The sequence below is a fragment of the Archocentrus centrarchus genome, unplaced genomic scaffold (assembly GCF_007364275.1).
Source record: "Archocentrus centrarchus isolate MPI-CPG fArcCen1 unplaced genomic scaffold, fArcCen1 scaffold_33_ctg1, whole genome shotgun sequence".
Classification (NCBI taxonomy): Eukaryota; Metazoa; Chordata; class Actinopteri; order Cichliformes; family Cichlidae; genus Archocentrus; species Archocentrus centrarchus.
The window spans coordinates 2,165,322-2,186,009 of NW_022060261.1; the positions used below are offsets into that span (position 1 = coordinate 2,165,322).

Consider the following 20,688-nt stretch of genomic DNA (forward strand, 5'->3'; position numbering starts at 1 on the left):
GTGGCCACTGCTTGATCACATCACTCTGAGAATATACAGCAGCAGATCTCAGAGAACGACGCGGCCTCTGTATGGAAAAGCTTTAGGCAGATTACCAACTACAAGCCTAAAACCCCCCACTCCACAGACGACCTACAAACTGCAAATAGACTGAACGAGTTCTATTGTCGTTTTGATGGTCAGTTCAGCAGCCTTCACACCTCCACCAGTCCCAACTACAATACAGCCAACACAAATATTCACCCCCCAACCTCCCCCACTCCCCACACCTCAGAGAAGCCCACATCATCAAGGACTCCCACCCCAGAGTCCCCCTCATCCCCCACCCCCACAGTCTTTTGTATTCAGGAGGATCAGGTGCTATCAGGTGCTAAAGCAGTTCAGGAGTGTCAAAGCTCGCAAAGCTCCAGGTCCAGATGGTGTCTCACCTGCCACACTGAGACACTGTGCTAACGAGCTTGCCCCATTGTTCACGAACATCTTCAACTCCTCACTGGAGGCTTGCCACGTGCCTGTCTGCTTTAAAACCGCTACCATTGTTCCTGTCCCCAAGAAGCCAAGGATCACTGGACTAAATGACTACAGACCTGTGGCACTGACTTCTGTGGTCATGAAGTCATTTGAGCGTCTGGTGCTGTCCCACCTCAAGTCCCTCACAGCCCCCCTTCTGGACCCCCTGCAGTTTGCCTACAGAGCCAACAGGTCTGTGGACGACGCCATCAACCTGACTCTGCACTTCATCCTACAGCATCTGGACTCCCAGGGAACCTACGCCAGGATCCTGTTTGTGGACTTCAGCTCTGCCTTCAACACCATCATCCCTGATCTCCTCCAAGACAAGCTGTCCCAGATGAACGTGCCAGATCCCATCTGCAGGTGGATCATTGACTTCCTGACGAACAGGAAGCAGCACGTGAGGCTGGGGAAGAATGTCTCGGACTCCCGGACCATCAGCACTGGCACTCCTCAGGGCTGTGTCCTCTCTCCTCTGCTCTTCTCCCTGTATACCAACTGCTGCACCTCTGACCACCAGTCTGTCAAGCTTATTAAGTTTGCAGACGACATGACTCTCATCGGACTCATCTCAGACGGGGACGAGTCGGCCTACAGGATGGAGGTCAAACGTCTGGTGTCCTGGTGCAGCCACAATAACCTGGTACTGAACGCCCAGAAGACAGTGGAGATTATAGTGGACTTTAGGAAGCACACAGCCCCTCTACCCTCCATCATCCTGACTGACACCCCCATCACCACAGTGGACTCTTTTCGCTTCCTGGGAACTACCATCACCCGGGACCTCAAGTGGGAGCCCACCATCACCTCTGTCGTCAAAAAGGCCCAGTAGAGGATGTACTTCCTGCGGCAGTTGAAGAAATTCAACTTGCCAGCAAGGACCATGGTGCAGTTCTATACTGCCATCATTGAGTCCATCCTCACCTCCTCCATCACTGTGTGGTACGCTGGAGCCACCACTAGGGACAAACAGAGACTACAGCGCGTTGTGCACTCTGCTGAGAAGGTGATTGGCTGTAACCTCCCATCTCTCCAGGACCTGTACACCTCCAGGACACTGGGGCGTGCAGGTCGGATCACAGCCGACCACTCTCACCCTGGGCACAGACTTTTTGACCCTCTCCCCTCAGGCAGGAGGCTACGGTCCATACGGACCAGAACCTCCCGCCATAAGAACAGTTTCTTCCCCTCTGCTGTTGGACTCATGAACAATGACCCTAAGACTGTTACCACCACCCTCCACAAACGCTGATGACCCTATGTCTATGCACCTGTCTGATTGCACTGATGTACATATTAGTGGAATATAGTCTACATTCTTTTATCTTTTAATTAGTCTCTGCACTGTATATTTTGTAATTTTGTAATATTGTGCTATAGTTATAGCTCTAATATCTCTGTATATTTGCAATTTGTATACTTGTATATTGTCTTATAGTTTTTATACTTATTTGTTTTTTGTTTTTTTGTTTTTTTTCTGTAAGCACGAAGTACCGCAGCAATTTCCTAATGCTGTGAACCTGTTCACCCATATGGCAATAAAAACCTTCTGATCTGATTCTGATTCTGATTCTGATTGTGTTTTGGAGCAGTGAAAGCAATGGTTCTTAGCCTCATAGAAGAGAAGGGTGCACAGTTTGTTTGTTTTTTGTGTGTGCGTGCTTCTCTGTATTAGCACGTTGAATTAAATCAGCATGTGAGCACATATTTCACACTTGCAAAATCTGCAGAATGCCTTTGATACGTCTCCCATCAGGACCACAGGACCCCCCCCCCCCTTCCCACACACACACACACACACACACACACACACACACACACACACACACACACGCAACACCCTCTTAAGGTTTACTGTTTTCATGTGTGCAGATCTCATCTATTCATGGACTTAAAAAATGTAGGACTTCTATTACAGGCTTTTATTTTCCATCAATCACAAACAAAAATGTGTGTGTGTGTGTGAGGGGGGGGGGGGGGGGGGGAGCAGGAGGAGGGGGAGTGAAGGAGCACAGGGGCATCTAATCAGTGCCGTGCCTCTGTTATTGATCATCTCATATGCACAGCTGTTACATACAGAAAATGCAACTAGATAAATAATTTTGCCGCATCTATGGCAAAATTGTATATACACTATTGTATATAGTGCACACCCACTTTTTGCGCCACTTTCTCCCATCTGAGCTCAGATCCATTCTTTAAGTGTGCTCTCTTTCTCCCCATCTTTATTATATTTTTTCTATATTTTCCCCACTTACTGGAACTCATTCTTACACTGCCTCCTCACTCTGGGCTGTTATGAGTGTTTGTTTGGGTGTGCGCCCGGTCAACTTGGGCAGGAGCGATAAAAAGAAAATGGGGGCTTGGAAGGGACAAACTCCCTACCACTCGTCTTCTGCTTTATCATAGGGCGCCGAGAGATAATCAAGGAGTTTCAGTCGGAAAGAAAGTCAAGCCCAAATAAGCAACTTGAAGTTCAAAAACATGCTTCATGTAATGCTTACAGAGACTACTAGGCTGCTGCCACCTGACATCTACGGAACCCCGCAAGGGACATGGGAGAACAAGAATATGTGAGGACAAAAACAAATGTTTTGCGAGATCCTGCAAAATCTTTTAATTTAAGGCCATTCGCTTCCACGTTAATCCTGATATGGCAGCATCCATCAGGATGTTGAAAGGATCAGTGAGGGATTGGCAGCAAAAGCGGTTCCTGTAGTGAAGCAGTGAGAGCGGGAGAGCAAGACAGTCATCCAGGTTCATTCCTTCATCCCCATACAGTTGTGCCATTTTTATGGCCAACAATAACCGCTGAGTTATGAATTAAAGACTTTTGATGGCAATCTCTCAGCGATCCTTTCAACGTCCAGATGGATGCTGCCTCATCAAGATTAACACAGAAACACATGACCTTAAATTAAGAAGTTTTGAGGGATCTCGCAAAAGTAACTCACAGAAATAATAAACAGTCTTTCTGCCTTCAGAAACAGTGAATGAATAAAAAAATGAAATAAAATGAGGTGGAGCAGGTGAGTGTGGAGCAGAAGGAGTGGAGGAGCTTCAGTGTGTCTACAGAGACTGTGTGGAGGGACAGAGCAGCAGCATCAGAGCAGTCCAGGTACATCCAGAGGAGCACACAGGGATGATGTTAGACCGTACACTGTGTGGCAGTGGAGCTGTTCTCAGAGCAGTTCACTCTGGAGCTGTGGCAGTCAGTCACTGCTGGATGAAGCAGTACTGCAGCAGCAGTGTCTTCTGCAGCAGTCTGGCTCCGTTCGTGTGTCCCAAGCCTGAGTCTGAGAGTCCTCCTGAAGTACTTTGTCTGTACTGCTGGTACTGCAGCTGGCCTACAGAACTGTTTAGTCTGGTCGGACTTCTCCCATTGAGAGGGAAACCACCTGAACTTTGTCTGTTTTGGATTTGCTCCCTTATCTGTCTTGATTGTTGGTTCTGTTTGGGGGTAAATGTTTTGCTTCTGATCTCTTCTGGCTGACTAAAACATGTTTGTCATACAGCAGCCACTTTAGCTACGATCATGCACTTAAATTGCCAGGGTTGAGCAAACAGAATTCATTTGAGCAGCTAAGCTATCCAAACCTGCCTGTCCCTGTGTGAAAAAACAGCATCACGGACTGACTCCAACACTATACTGACCTCACATCCTCCAGTCTTCACAAAATCAGACAGCTGCTTCACATCTGATTCAAGCAAGCTGTTTCCACTCAGGTCCAGATGTTTCAGATGGGAGGGGCTGGACTTCAGACTTGAGACCCGAGATGTCCAGCTGATTTCTCTGACAGACTGCAGTCTCGCACACTGATTAATTAATAAAATATGGAGATAAAATCAGTGATATTCCCATCTGATATGTTCAGATTTCAAATGTCTCATATCCTGGAAACCTACTTTTATTGGGTTATGAAAATTTGATGACCTCTGAGCTGTAAACGATTATCTGTGAGTATCTGAAGTTTCTTACTACTGCTGTTGTTCCAGCCTCCCAGTTAGAATAGAATAGAATAGAATAGAATAGAATAGAATAGAATAGAATAGAATAGAATGCCTTTATTGTCATTATACAGGATGTACAATGAGATTGGAGGGCCACTCCTGTTCAGTGCCATGTAACAGAAAATCAAACTCTCTAAAATAAAAATATTATAAAAATATTATAATCTCGTATGATCAATATAATCAAGAGATATACAGAAATAAACAATGTGTAAAATATACAAAAAATAGAATGTATAAAAATATACATAGGACATGTTTAGAGTTTTTTGGGCTTGAACTGCTGTTTATGAAGCTCTCTGCTCTCTTGAAAAACTTCAGATGACAATTTCCCCACAGGAATTGTAAATCCATGCTAGCATCTAGGAGGAGCTATTGTCATTAATGTAATTATAAGCCTTGATTGTATGCACAGACTGCTTTGAATCGCCACCTCATCATGGTGGAGGGGTTTTGGTGTCCCAGTGATCCCAGGAGCTATGTTGTCCAGGGCCTTGTCTCCCATGGCCAAATGGTCCTCTGTGAGAGGCCAGACAGAGAGCAATTCAAAAAACCACTATGGAAGAGTCATCATGGGAACAGTTTACCCTCCCCAGGATACAGGGCTCCAGCCTGGAGCCAGGCCTGGGGAGGGAGCTCGATGGAGAGTGTCTGGTAGCTGGGCATTAGGCTGTGGTGCCCAGCCAGGCGCAGCCCTCCTGTAGGCCCACCATCCACAGGAGTCATCGGAAAGGTCGGATGCAGTGTGTGTCAGGCAGTGTCCAAGGGCAGAAGCCCTGGTGGACCGATCCCTAGCTATCAAGACTGGCTGTTGGGACATGGAATGTCACCTCTCTGGTGGGAAAGGAGCCCGAGCTAGTGTGTGAGGTTGAGAGATACCGGCTAGATATAATCAAGTTCACCTCAAGGCATGGCTAGGCCTCTGGAACCAGTGTCCTGGAGAGGGGCTGGACTCTGTTCCAGTTTAGAGTTGCCCTCGGTGAGAGGTGGCAAGCTGAGGTGGGTAACCCCTCGGCTTGCTGCCTGCACATCAGAGTTTTCATTGCTAATCCCCAAACCAGATGGTGGTCACCGGAGGTGAAGGGAGCCATCCAGCTGAAGAAGGAGTCCTATCTGGCTTGGTTAGCCTGTGGGACTTCAGTGGCAGCTGATGGGTACCAGCAGGCAAGGCAGAATGTGTCTCGGGCAGTGGCCAAAGCAAAAGGTTTGGCGAGACCATGGAAAAAGATTTTCAGATGACCTCAAAGTGATTCTAGGAAACCATCAGAAAACAAAAAACTCAAGAGGAGAAAGTGGTGCTCTACTCACACGGTCTATAGTGCAGGTGGAACACTGCTGAGGCACTGCAACTGAGGCTATAATAAGGCGATGGAAGGAATACTTTGAGGCTCTGCTTAATCCCACTGACACACCTTCTGTAGGGAAGCAGAATCTGCAGATGAGGGGGATGACTCGCACATCACTGGGGGTGAGGTCGCTGAGGTGGCTATCAACTTCTAGGTGGCAGGGCCCCTGGGTTGGATGAGAGTCGCCCTGAGTTCCTGAAGGCTCTGGATGTTGTAGGGCTGTCTTGGTTTGACATCCCTCTGCAACATCACGTGGAGCTCTGGGGTGATGCCACTGGATTGGCAGACTGGACTTGTGTTCCCCATCTTTAATAAGGAAGGGTGTGCTCCAAATATTGGGTGATTGCACTCCTCAGCCTCCCCTCTAAGGTCTATGCCAGGGTGCTGGAAAGGAGGGTCAATTCGCTAGTCGAACTTCGGACTGAAAAGCAGTTTTTGTCTTGGTCATGGAACACTGGACCAGTTCATAATCCTCTGGAGGGTATTGGAGTGTGTGTAGGAGTTTCCTCATCCAGTTTACATGTGTTTTGTGGACTCAGGAGAAGGCATTCTTCCATGCCCCTCTGAGTATCCTGTGGGAGGTGCCATGGCAATACAGGATGTCTGGCCAGTTGTTGTGGGCCATTCAGTCCCCGTACAACCGTTGCAAGAGCTTGGTCCGTATTGATGGCACTAAGTTGGTCTTGTTTCCTGTGGGTGTTGGACCTTGCCAGGGCTGACCTTTGTCATAGATTCTGTTCACAATTTTTATGGACAGAATTTCTAGGCACAGCTAAGTGGAGAAAGGCTTCTGCCTTGTGGCCTGAAAATCTCGTCTCTGCTCTTTGTGGCTGATGCGGTCCTGCTGGCTTCATCAGGTGGTGGCCTCCAGCTCACAGTATACTGTTTCACAGCCCAGTCCGAAACGGCTGGCATGAGAATCGGCACCTCTAAGTCTGCGGCCATGGTCCTCAGCCAGAAAAGGGTGGCATGCCCACTCTGCCTCAGGGACGAGTTGCTGACCCAGTTGGAGGAGTTCAAGTATCTCAAGGTCTTGTTCATGTGTGATGGGAGATGGGACGGAGATTGACAAACGGATCGGGGGTGCATCTGCAGTGTCGCGGTGCATCTGCAGTGTTGCAGTGAAGAAGGAGCTGAGTGTGAAAGAGAAGCTGTCAATTTACCGGTCAATTGGTGTCCCTGCTCTCACCTATGGCCATGAGCTTTGGGTAGTGACTGAAAGAATGATATTGCAACTACGAGCAGAACTGAGCTTCCTTCAAAGGGTGGCTGTTCCTCACCCTTAGAGATAGGGTGAAAAGTACAATCATTCGAGAGGGGCTCAAAGTCAATCAGCTATTCCTAAACATCAAAAGGAGCCAGTTGAGATTTTCTGGGTATCTGATTAGGATGCCTCCTGGGCACCTCTTGGGTGAGGTGTTCCAGGGATGACCTACTGGGAGGAGGCCCCAGGGCAGACCCAGTACACGCTGGAGAGATAATATCTCTCAGCTGGCCTGGGAATGTCTCAAGGTCCCCCTGGATGGATGGATGGATGACTGGGTATTTTTACTTTGTGTTTGTGTTTAAGTAACTCAACTTTCTGTTGGTTTACATCCATTTGCATCACTCCTGTTCTCTACACTTATATTACATTTTGATATAGAAAAATTCAGATTTTTTTTAACCCATGGTATTGTCTAAAAATAACTATGATGAGAATTTGGCTGAATTTTCAATAAAATGAACAATAATCAGTCAAAGAAAGTTAGAACCCATGGAGTGTCTCAGTCAGGTTTGCATTGAAGGCCAAAGACAGTGAAAGAAGTGGGTGCAGAAGCCATTCCAGTTTGACTTGGAACCACAGACACTAAAACAGACTATTTGAAAGGGATCCTAACTGGTAGTATACAGGCACAGGTTAAAAAAAACAAAACTGCATGGTGTTTTGGGCAGATTCCTGAAATATACATTCTGGGGACATGTGAAACTGATATTTGTTAAAGTGGTAGGCAAGGGGACCTCTAAATATGTTGCTCAATGTTAGCCAATAGGCTGCATATTAAAGCTTTTCTCTAAAATGAGTAATGACTTTGTTCTTCCTTTATTGTGGATCATCACCATGTCAGCCTTCTACCCACACTTTTGTTTCTTCTTTGTTCTGAAGAATCAATACAAATACTGAGAAAATTTTAGGACGTCATACTGATGATCAGAAATCAAAGAAAACACTATTCAGTAGAATAAAGGAACACTGAAACTCATCCGATCTCAATAGGAATCAGTTCATGCTGGATATCTATACTGGTATGGACTGGGTAATGTGTTAGGAGCCAAAGGTTGCTACACCATTTGATGCAAACGAAAATGATCAACCTACAGACGCTGAATTCAAAGAAAAAAATGGTGTGGCAGGCTAGTCCACTTTGCTGAAATTTAAATGCAGCAACTAATAACAATACTCATTAATTTGTATGGGCCCTCACATGCTTGTATGGATGCCTGACAACATTGGGGCATGCACCCATTGAGACGACCAGGACTTCGGACCAGTCCTCTGCGAACCGCTGTGAACTTCCTATGTACGCCAGGTATTGCCGTACCCCAGGACCCACTGCAGCAGCGTAGGGTCTGACAGTTGGTCCACGGATTTCATCGCAATACCTGATAGCAGTCAGGGTGTCGATGTCTAGCCTGTAGAGGTCTGTGCATCCCTCCACACATATACCTCCCCAAACCATCACTCATCCGCCACCAAACTGGTCATAATGAACAATGTTACAGGCAGGCAGATTGAATTTTTATTTTTGGGAGCAGTATATTTCCTCTTCATAAAGATTCCTCAAATAAATCTAATATATATTGTGACAATAAACTAAATTCAGGGAAATAACAAGTTTTTATCAAAGAAAGCATACAGATTTATGGATGAAAACTGTGCTATAAGATTTATACTGTAGTAGTAAGAGAAACTAAATGAACTGACCTCACAGTCTCCAGTTTACAGAGTGGACTCTCTAGGAAAGTGCACAGCTCTTTCACTCCTGCTTCCTGTAGGTTGTTTGTTATTAGACCCAGATGTTTCAGCCTGATTCGGTTGGACTTCAGAGCAGAGACCAGAGCAGCAGAGCAGGTCTCTGACAAACTGCACTTCTCCAATCTGAATGAAGAATAGAACATGGAGATGAAATCACTGGTAATCAAACATGATGTGTTTCTCTAAATTTAATAGTGACTGGTCCTCCTGTTATTGTGGATCATCATCATCATCATGTCAGCATCTTACACACACAATCAATTGTCAGCATGACCTCCAAACTTCAGCTCCTCATAGCAGGTCGTGTTGACTGTTGTGTTTTCTGTGTAATTATTGTAGGGTCTTTAACTATAATAAAAAGCACCCTGAGGCAACAGTTTGTTGTGGTTTGGTGATATATAAATAAAACTGAACTGAACTGAAATTGTTTGGACGTGTGTGGATGTTAATATGTTAACGATGGAGAGGAAAACCACAGCATAGATTCATGGATGAAGGACATGCAGAGACACAAAGAGGAAGTCAGGGATAGGGTGATATCAAGATGATGATCACTTTGGAAAATCAATTAGATTATATATTCAGTACACACAACTCCTCGCTGAAATCCGAGTCCTGGATACCCGAGGCTAAGGTATAATGGACCTGAAAAAAGATCTCAGCACTGGAGCCCCACACATTATAAAGAGATTATATCACAGTTCATGTTACTGAAATACCTTCAGAGATAAAACAGGTTCTGTAAACTGACCTCAGTGTCTCTAGTCTACAGTTTGGACTCTCCAGAGTACCAAACAGTTCCACTGCATAATCCTGCAGGTTCATTGAGCTCAGGTGCAGCTCTCTCAGATGGGAGGGGTTGGACTTCAGAGTTGAGGCCACAAATATACAGCAACAATCTGAAACTTCATGAAATCTGCGTTGACACATATATTAGAAAACATGTTATTATGAAAAAGACACTTTATATATACTTAATGGAAAACAATTGGACACTTCTTATTTGACTTTTACTTTCCTTCACATCAGTGGTTCAGCTGATCTGATCTGTCAGGCCTGCAGACTTTATATCATTTTGCTTTAATGTGCAGATGAAGGAGAGAAAGTGGGCTTCCATTCAGACCTCCATGCTGTCCACAGTCTGTCAGTGTGAGCTAATCCCACATCTGACTCCATGAAAATGAGAAGTTGGACTCAAATTCATTCAGACTGACCCTCATGGTCCCGTGTTTATGTTGTGTTCATTGAAGTTCTGTTATTGTTTAATTTCTCCAGTTGTGTTTCTTAGTTTGCTTTAGCCTTGCTTTCACTATGGGTTTACAACTTGTATTTCCAGGTCGTTCTTTAGCTATTAGCTCTTTAGCTATTAGAATCACATTCTTGAGTTCAGTTTTTTTATGGATAGATTTCCAGTTCTCCGGGTTCCCCATGTCCTCCTGATCAGTCTATGTCCCTGTCTGTTCCTCATGTCGTAGTCCTTTGTCTGGCGTTTTGTGTTTGGTTTCGGCTCACAGTGTTTCTCTGTGTTTAGCACACTTTTCAGTGAATCACTTCACTGATTTCATTACTACAACTAAATCCAAATCACTGTGACAGCATCACGTGTCATCCCATCATCGTCACATGTGACCCCAATGGCTGCTGATTCAACACAAGCTACAGGCCCAAAAGTTAAATCACCCAAAGAATTCTCTGGAGCTTGAAAAAGGCGACTGGACTTCTTTTTGTTTCTTGAAGACGTTTCACCTCTCATCCAAAAGGCTTCTTCAGTTCTCAACCAAATGGTGGAGAGACCCAGGTATTTAAACCCCTGTGAGCCCACAGGGGTTTAAATACCTGGGTCTCTCCACCATTTGGTTGAGAACTGAAGAAGCCTTTTGGATGAGAGGTGAAACGTCTTCAAGAAACAAAAAGAAGTCCAGTCGCCTTTTTCAAGCTCCAGAGACTACTATGACCTGGATAACTGAGAATCTACACAGACATACCACCCAAAGAATTCTTTGTTTACCCCCACCCCCATTTTTTTCCACAGTATTTGAAAAACCTCAACGAGAACTGTGACAAAATCAAATTTGCATCCAATGTTTGTAATAAACAAGTCGAAAAAAGATCGATGAGGATATTTTATAAAGAATCTTTTTAAGAACTAAATTATTTATCTACACAGCTTTTTAACGTTAGTCACATCTGGACTCACCGAGCCTTTCTGCAGTTCCTCAAAGCTGAAATCAGTCTCTGTTGTCCCTCGTCTGATGTGTTGTACTCTCCCAGATCAAACTCGTCCAAAACCTCCTCTGACATCTGCAGCATGTAGGCCAGAGCTGAGCACTGGATTCCAGAGAGTTTCATCCCTGATTTGTTCCCTGACTTCAGGAACTCTTGGATCTCTCGATATACTGAGAGATCATTCAACTCCATCAGACAGTGGAAGCTGTTGATGTTTCCATCGGGAGACAAGGTGTAACTCTCCTTCAGGTTTTTGCTGACTCTCTGGAGCATTTCTGGACTGATCTCTGTCTGACCCAGCAAGAAGTTTCTGATTGGACTCCACACAGAGGCCATGAAGGAAGCGAACAAACAGTTCCAGGTGGGAGGTTTTGCTTTCAAAGGATTTCTCCATGGCTGTTTTCAAAAGTTCTTCTAGAGATGAGATTTCCTTACTCAGGAAGGCCTGCAGCACCTCCATCTTCCTGTTGCTGTAACAGTGGAACATGTAGACTGCAGCCAGGAACTCCTGAATGCTCAGATGAACAAAGCTGTAAACTGATTTCTTAAAGCTCACACACTCCTGTTTGAAGATCTCTGTACAAACTCCTGAGTACACCGAGGCCTCTGTCACATCCAGACCACACTGCTCCAGGTCTTCTTGGTAGAAGAGGATGTTTCCTTTCTCCAGATGTTCAAACACCAGCCTCCCCAGCTTCAGAAGAACTTCCCTGTCAGTCTCACTGAGCTCCTGTTGACTCGTCTCATGTCCTTCATGGTACTTGTTCTCCTTCTTCTTTATCTGAACTAACAGGAAGTGTGAGTACATGTCAGTCAGGGTCTTGGGCAGCTCTCCTGTCTGCTCTGTAGTCATCATGTGCTCCAGAACTGTAGCAGTGATCCAGCAGAAGACTGGGATTCGGCACATGATGTGGAGGCTCCTGGATGTCTTCATGTGGGAGATGATTCTGCTGGACAGCTCTTCATCACTGAATCTCCTCCTGAAGTACTCCTCCTTCTGGGCATCAGTGAAGCCTCGTACTTCTGTCACCCTGTCAACACATGTAGGAGGGATCTGATTGGCTGCTGCAGGTCGGGTAGTTATCCAGATGAGAGCCGAGGGAAGCAGATTCCCCTCGATGAGGTTTGCCACCAGCTCTCTGATTGATGACTTCTGTGTGACATCAGATACAAGCTTCCTGTTGGTGAAATCCAATGAAAGTCTGCTTTCATCCAGGCCATCAAAGATGAACAGAAGATTACAGACAGTGAGCCTCTCTGCTGGGACCTTCTGTAATGTTGGCTCGAACACATGGAGCAGCTGCAGAAGACTGTACTGCTGATCTCTGATCAGGTTCAGCTCCCTGAATGAAAGCAGAATCACCACACTGAGGTCTTGGTTCTCCAAGCCCTCTGCCCAGTCCAGAGTGAACTTCTGCACTGAGAAGGTTTTTCCAATGCCAGCAATGCCGTATGTAAGAACCACTCTGATGGGTCTTTGTTGGTCGGGTAAGGCTTTAAAGATGTCCTGGCACCTGATTGGTGTTTCAGGGACGATCATCTTCTTGGAAGCTCTGTCCACCTGCCTCACCTCATGTTGGGTGTGAATATATTCCCATTGTCCCTCTGTGATGTAAAGCTCAGTGTAGATCCTGTTGAGAAGGGTTCCACTGCCTGTTCTATCAGTTCCTTCTATCACATGTTCACATCTTCTCCTCAGAATGTTCTTAAGTCTGTCTGAAACCTCCTGCAGAGCAGCATCTGCTGAAAGAAAGAAAAACAGTAACACTAGAGAGCAAGAAAACTTTTTAATGCCTGAACAACACAATAAGAAATCCAGTTTTCATCAATGAGTAGATCAGCAAACAGATAAGTCCTACTTTGTACACAGCTACTCTCACTGGTTGCCTGCAGCTCTGGTTCTGGATTTTTCTTCACACTGGAGACTCTGTGGACACAAGTACAAAAAAAAATAGAAATACCAAATTTTCCAGAAAAATCTTTATTTTTGTGGAATGTTTGTGGTTCTGTGGTTCTTCCTTCTTTGAGCTGATCGTCTGCTCAGTTTAGTACAAACACTGTCATACCTTCTCTGTGAGGGTCCAGGTTCATGACTGAAGACTGGAGGATAATCTCTGGAATGGTCACTCTTCATGAACAGACAGCTGGACTCTGGAGACTCTGCTCTGAGTCTGTGCTGCTGACGTCTGGAAACACAGACACAGGATAAATCACATCAGTTGGGTTCATGTTCCTGTTGTTGGACACTGGACTGCTCTCTGATAGTTTAGATTGTGTTTTCCAAGAATGGTGATTCTAATTTCCAGAGAATTGATTTGTCCAAAAGCAGTAATCTCATATCTATTGATCTCCAGTCTTGAACACAGAGCAATTCAGTGACTCCACCCCTAAAAACTCTTTTGAAATAATATCAAAGGTCTACAAAAAGGAACATCTTCAGCCCATTTTACATCAAAACACTGTCTTACATTTTTTCTGAGGGTCCAGGTTCCTGACTGAAGACTGGAGGATAATCTCTGGAATGGTCACTCTTCATTGACAGATGGCTGGACTCTGGAGACTCTGCTCTGAGTCTGTACTGCTGACGTCTAGAAACATAGACAGAATAAATCACACATTGTTTGGCTCATGTTCCTTAACTTACTAACTTAGTTACTTAGTAACATCACTGCTTACCGCACAGCTCAACACTCAGTGTAGTGAGTGGCCAAAGCATTAGCTGCTTTAAGCTGCAATTAACAAGTTTGAAGACGCTCTACACCCCAGGGTTCAAAGTGCTGTTGGAAGAAACTTTATGTAACCATAGATACCATGGGCCCAGTATCTACCAGACAAAGCACTGTTATGCCACCCATTCTCATATCGATATGCAGAGAGGATGAAACAAGTTGTCAAACTGCAGCTAGACTATTTAAAACAACCCCAGAGCCTAGAGATGCCCCACAGGAACTGTGTCTCTGCAGTGTGGTGGGTGCTAGCTTTCTGAAGCCATAGTAGAATGGGACTGCCTGCTGATGCAAGGATGCCCTGTGAAGAAACCTGGGAGCAGGGAACATGTTCACCATCACACTCTCGAGGGAAATGACCATGTTGTTTTCAGTGTCTGCATATTAAACAGGTACTACTGAATGAATGGGTCTGTAGACAGGAACTCTTCAAAAGACCAATGCTTTCAGTAAGCTGATTAAGCTGCTCCTCCTGATGTTTTAACAGTTCCTTCATCTCACTCATCTCTGTCTTAGAGGTCGAATGAACCACTTCCAGAGGACCACTACATACGGTGGCCCAGAGGTGTCAGGTCAAATACAAAAGCCACAACACAAATACAAAAGCTACAACACAAATAAAAAACCCACAACACAAATACAAAAGCCACAACACAAATACAAAAGCTACAACACAAATACAAAAGCTACAACACAAATACAAAACCCACAACACAAATACAAAAGCCACAACACAAATACAAAAGCCACAACACAAATACAAAAGCCACAACACAAATACAAAAGCCACAACACAAATACAAAAGCCACAACACAAATACAAAAGCCACAACACAAATACAAAAGCCACAACACAAATACAAAAACCACAACGGAAGTGACGCAACCTGCAACATAAGTAACAGTGCCCATTGAATGAAACAACACAAAGAGAAGCTTTGCTTGCTGACAGAGACGATAGTCGAGAGACGCAGCAGCTAGAGCACGTGTGTCAGGCTCAGTGTCTGCAGGCCACATCTGGGTCGCGATATAATTTTATACGTCCGTAAGATGATTTCATATCGCTTGTTTTTATACAGGAGCAATGCAAAGGACCTGATTGCTAACATCGGAGGTAAACCGTGTGTTTCTTTTCCTCGCCTGCTATGTTCGATATGGGAGAAGAAGCAGAGGGAGACCTGCAGAGGTGAGCTGACAGCGCATCACTGCGTCACACAGCAGGAAGCGCGCAGCAAAGTCCTGAAGACAGAACGTGTCATAAGCATCGCAACACAGACAGGGAACTTTTTAAGTGGCAAAGATTTAAATCACCGGCAGTTTCGGATGAAATAGTTTATGAATTTGGTGACGTTCTTTATCACACAGGTGCCATGAGCTACTTGAGGAAATCTGTCAAGTTCATGAAAAGTACAGGTTGAAGTCCCAGCAGGGCTTCGGGATGAAAGGCGGCTGTGAGTCGGCTTCTCTCTGCGACACAATGAAGCAATTTCAGATAACTTGCGTTGCTTAGCGACAGTACGGCGCAAAAAACGGAGACTTGATCGCTCAGAAACTCCCGAATTGGAAGCTATAAATTCAACTATATTCTATTAAATCGTCTCCACAGACTCCTTGAGTTGTTCATTACAGTTACCGTCTTTATTGAAAGTTCTGAAAAAAAAAAAAAAGAACTTATGTGGCGTCACTTCCGTTGTGGTTTTCTATATCCGTTGCAGCATTTGTATTTGTGTTGTAGCTTTTGTATTTGTGTTGCGGCTTTTGTATTTGTGTTGTAGCTTTTGTATTTGTGTTGTAGCTTTTGTATTTGTGTTGTAGCTTTTGTATTTGTGTTGCGGTTTTTGTATTTGTGTTGTGGCTTTTGTATTTGTGTTGCGGCTTTTGTATTTGTGTTGTAGCTTTTGTATTTGTGTTGTAGCTTTTGTATTTGTGTTGTAGCTTTTGTATTTGTGTTGCAGCATTTGTATTTGTGTTGCGGCTTTTGTATTTGTGTTGTAGCTTTTGTATTTGTGTTGCGGCTTTTGTATTTGTGTTGTAGCTTTTGTATTTGTGTTGCGGCTTTTGTATTTGTGTTGTAGCTTTTGTATTTGTGTTGTGGCTTTTGTATTTGTGTTGTAGCTTTTGTATTTGTGTTGCGGCTTTTGTATTTGTGTTGTAGCTTTTGTATTTGTGTTGTAGCTTTTGTATTTGTGTTGTAGCTTTTGTATTTGTGTTGCAGCATTTGTATTTGTGTTGCGGCTTTTGTATTTGTGTTGCAGATTTTGTATTTGTGTTGCGGCTTTTGTATTTGTGTTGTAGCTTTTGTATTTGTGTTGCGGCTTTTGTATTTGTGTTGTAGCTTTTGTATTTGTGTTGTAGCTTTTGTATTTGTGTTGCGGCTTTTGTATTTGTGTTGTGGCTTTTTTTTATTTGTGTTGTAGCTTTGTATTTGTGTTGTGGCTTTTGTATTTGTGTTGTAGCTTTTGTATTTGTGTTGTAGCTTTTGTATTTGTGTTGTGGCTTTTGTATTTGTGTTGTGGCTTTTGTATTTGTGTTGTAGCTTTTGTATTTGTGTTGCAGATTTTGTATTTGTGTTGCAGATTTTGTATTTGTGTTGTGGCTTTTGTATTTGTGTTGTGGCTTTTGTATTTGTGTTGTGGCTTTTGTATTTGTGTTGTGGCTTTTGTATTTGTGTTGCAGATTTTGTATTTGTGTTGCAGCATTTGTATTTGTGTTGCAGATTTTGTATTTGTGTTGCGGCTTTTGTATTTGTGTTGCGGCTTTTGTATTTGACCTGACACCTCTGGGCCACCGTAACTACAGACCCACGCTGAATTCCATATACATCAGAGACAGAATTACTTTTACCACTTCCGACACTAGACAACCCTTCACGCTCACACCTAACAGCCTCTCCCCTGATGTCAAGCAACAAGAGTGCAGGCTGCCTTTGCACCAGCTGCATCAACTAACAATGCAACACCCCATCTAAAACCTGCTCCACAAACTGATCCCTTATTAATGAAACCTCAGCATTAGGCATGTCATTAGGAGCACACTGTTTGACCTTCTCCATAAGACTCATCTATGAGAGGGAAAATTCTTGTAAAATCTCACCTTTTGACTCATTAATGAAAGCCTTTTCTAAGGATACAGAGGAATGTGAGCAATCATGAACCTCTTGTAATATAGCAACAATCTTCAATGGATCTGCCGTAGAGGGATGTTTAATCTTGCACTTCCCCTTCCAAATGATGAGATGGGAAAAATACCTTATCAGACACAAAAACTGGCATGCCCTCACACAGGCTTCAATTTCCTGCAGCCATTCGTTCAAACCTTTACCTGATCTTCCCCTAAACCAGGGATCCTCAAATCCAGGCCTCGAGGCCCGGTGTCCTACAGGTTTTAGATGTGTCCCTGATCCAACACACCTGAATAAAATGGCTGAATTACCTCCTCAGTATGCAGGCAAGTTCTCCAGAGTCCTGCTAATGACTTCTATATTTGACTCAGGTGTGTAGGATCAGGGACACATCTAAAACCTGCAGGACAACAGACCTCGAGGCCTGGATTTGAGGATCCCTGTCCTAAACAAAGGGGATTTCCTATCATGGGGCATTGAAACAAGTTTTTCCTCTATACTAGTTGGGAATCAGCAGGTGTTGCTATAGAGGTAGACTGTGCAGCAGTAGTAGCAGATGCTTCCCTTTCATCTTCAACTCAGTTTACAGCAAATCACGCAAATCACTGTCTTACCTTCTCTGTGAGGGTCCAGGTTCCTGACTGAAGACTGGAGGATAATCTCTGGAATGGTCACTCTTCACGGACAGACAGCTGGACTCTGGAGACTCTGCTCTGAGTCTGTGCTGCTGACGTCTGGAAACACAAACAGAATAAATTACACATTGTTTAGGTTCATGTTCCTGTTGTTGGACACTGAGCTGCTTCTCTCTCATGGACAAGATAGTTTAGATTGTGTTTTCCAAGAATGGTGATTCTAATTTCCAGAGAATTGATCGGCCCAAAAGCAGTGATGTCATACATGTTGATCTCCAGTCTTGAACACAGAGCAATTCAGTGACTCCACCCCTAAAAACTCTTTTGAAATAATATCAAAGGCCTACAAAAAGGAACATCTTCAAGGTTTCTTTATTGTCATATATATGTAAACATATAATGAAAACATATAATGAAATTTTGCGTTCCAGAACACTCATCCAAGAAATACAAAAAACAACAAAAGCAAACAGGGGGGACAGGTGTCCTGAGGTCATGCAGCTGACTTGCAGCGCTACCTTTAGCAGAGGGAAAACAGAAAGAGATACATTGGGATAGGTAGGTTCAAAAAAATCATCTCGTACTGTGTTCATTAAGAACACCTTACGAGGTTCCAAAAAACACCTCAGCAAAAGCAGCAGCACATTTAAAGCTGGAGAGCACTAGGGTGGGTAGGGGAGGGGCTGCCAGTGGAGACGAGCAGGATACTGTGATGGCCAATCAGCTTCAACTCAGTTTACAGCAAAACACTGTGTTACCTTCTCTGTGAGGGTCCAGGTTCCTGACTGAAGACTGGAGGATAATCTCTGGAATGGTCACTCTTCATGGACAGACAGCTGGACTCTGGAGACTCTGCTCTGAGTCTGTGCTGCTGATGTCTGGAAACACAGACAGAATAAATCACACATTGTTTGGGTTCATGTTCCTGTTGTTGATTTACAGGGCTGAGGCTCTGGATGTTTTCACTACAGATATTTCACAGATACTCTACTTTCTATAAAAGAGGCTGTTGGCTGGGTCATTATTTTAGAATAGAATAGAATAGAATGCCTTTATTGTCATTATACAGGATGTACAATGAGATTGGAGGACTAACAAATATGAAATACAAAAAGTACAAAAAAGAGCACCGAAAGGAAGAGCCGTGAGCCGCTGCGTCTGTGCGCGCCGCCATCTTGAATTCAGAGTGAATTTTGAATCACTTTTGAATCCTTACCTGATAGTTTGAGTTTGGGATTCTGTTCAGTTATCTTTCCTTCATCTGTGTTCACTAATCCTAACATTGGTAATCACATGACACTTGTTATTGGTTAACCAGGTTAACACAGGTTCAAGGTGGCTAATTATCAGTGCATTCACATGAAAGGCATTGGGAGCATCTAACCAATCACAAACATGGATGACTGTCATGGGGCCTATTCCAGGAAGCAGGTTTAGCTACAACTCTGGGGTTTTTAACCCTAAAATGAGAAAACTCTGAGTGTGTCTCTGACTTTTCCCCTCCTGCTGCACCTCAACCACCTGTCTGACACTATGATTCATTTCCTCCTTCATAAAGTGTCTGTCAGAGCGTCAGAGGAGCGAATTCATCTGCAGACATTTATGTTTCTACAAGCACTGAAATCCAAGTTAGACATTAGTTTGTTATTTTTGTAACATGAAGCTTTTACAGTCGTTCACTCGTCAACAGGCTGTCAGGACGGAGACAGCTGGACTGTGAGTCAGTCAGTTGATTAGTTTGGGGATTGAAGCAGTTGTTGGTTCACACGTCATATGTCACATGATTTTTTTCGCCTCAAAGCAAGCTTCGAAGCAGAGGTGCTATGGGATTGTAAGCCCAGGGTTCGAAGCATGTATCTTCAGTGTCACACTGCCATCACTACTGAATATTGTTTGCTGAAATACCTGCCTTCTCACCTGTGTGCTTCCTCTGCACAGATTTCCCTGGTGTTCCCAGAGAGGAGCTGAGAGTTTGTTTTGGACTCCTGTGTGTTTGTGTGAGTGTGCAGCAGTTGATGAACCTTCCCTTTCAGTTTTGCTTGAACTCACTGTCTGAAAATCTCACCCTGTTTAGTTTTTGATTATTGGAACTGTGAATAAACCTGTGAACTTTTAATCACCAGCTTGCTGAGCCACGACAGATAAGTGTGCTGGTAGGAGAGCAGCAGATTTTACAAAGGAAGATAAAATGAAACTGAAAAATATGAAGAGTTTCATATATAGACTGAAAGTTCACAGTTGCTGTGTGAGCAGCTGTTTGTTTAAAACCACTGTGCAGTATTTAAGCATTATTAAAAGCTTTATAAAATGTGAGTGCATGAAAATCAAACTGTAAAAGAGCTACTAAGTTTATGTTTAGCCTAATCTTCCAGCATTCTTGGAAGATTTAGATTTTATCTTCCAAGAATGGTGACTCTACTTTATAGAGACCTGATTGGTCCAAAAGCAGTGATCTGATATCTGATGATCTCCAATCTCAAACACAACCTGCTCGACAGGAGAACAATTCAGTGACTCCACTCCTCCAAACTCCTTTGAAAGAGTATCAAAGGACGGCATCTCAGTTTATAACAAATCAGTGTCTTACGTTCTCTGTGAGTGTCCACGTTCCTGACCGAAGACTGGAGGATAATCCCTGGAATGGTAACTCTTCATGGACAGATGGCTGGACCCTGGAGACTCTGCTCTGACCTGCTCTAAACCGTTCATCTTCAGTCAGTCTGAGAGGGAATGAGGAACAGATTCACATAAACGCAAAACTGACAGAACAGGAAATACAAAGTACGCATGTTCCAGTGTGATAAACCAGTCGACTCAGTCATGAATAGGTTCTTTGATTTTGCTGTTAGAGTCCACAGAAAAACAGCTGATTTGGCAGATGAAGAAAAATGTTTGTTCTGACCGCCATAAGAACGGTGGTCAGAACAAACATCATGTTTCTTCCTGAATGATGTCACAAAGTTGAGTCCCAGAATGGACCAAAACAAGTTTCAGAGGTTTTGTTCCGATTTGAGAAACATGTGACTTCTTTCTAGGTAATAACATTTTCTGATTATTCTGACACCAAATAAAAGCACAATAACACTCACCTCGT

At 43.9% G+C, this 20,688-nt stretch overlaps 1 pseudogene; it reads right to left on the reverse strand.

Annotated features, from left to right (window-relative positions):
• Window positions 1–8,798: 8,798 nt before the first annotated feature.
• Window positions 8,799–20,260, reverse strand: LOC115776535 (protein NLRC3-like; annotated as a pseudogene).
• Between the last annotated feature and the right edge of the window lie 428 nt (window positions 20,261–20,688).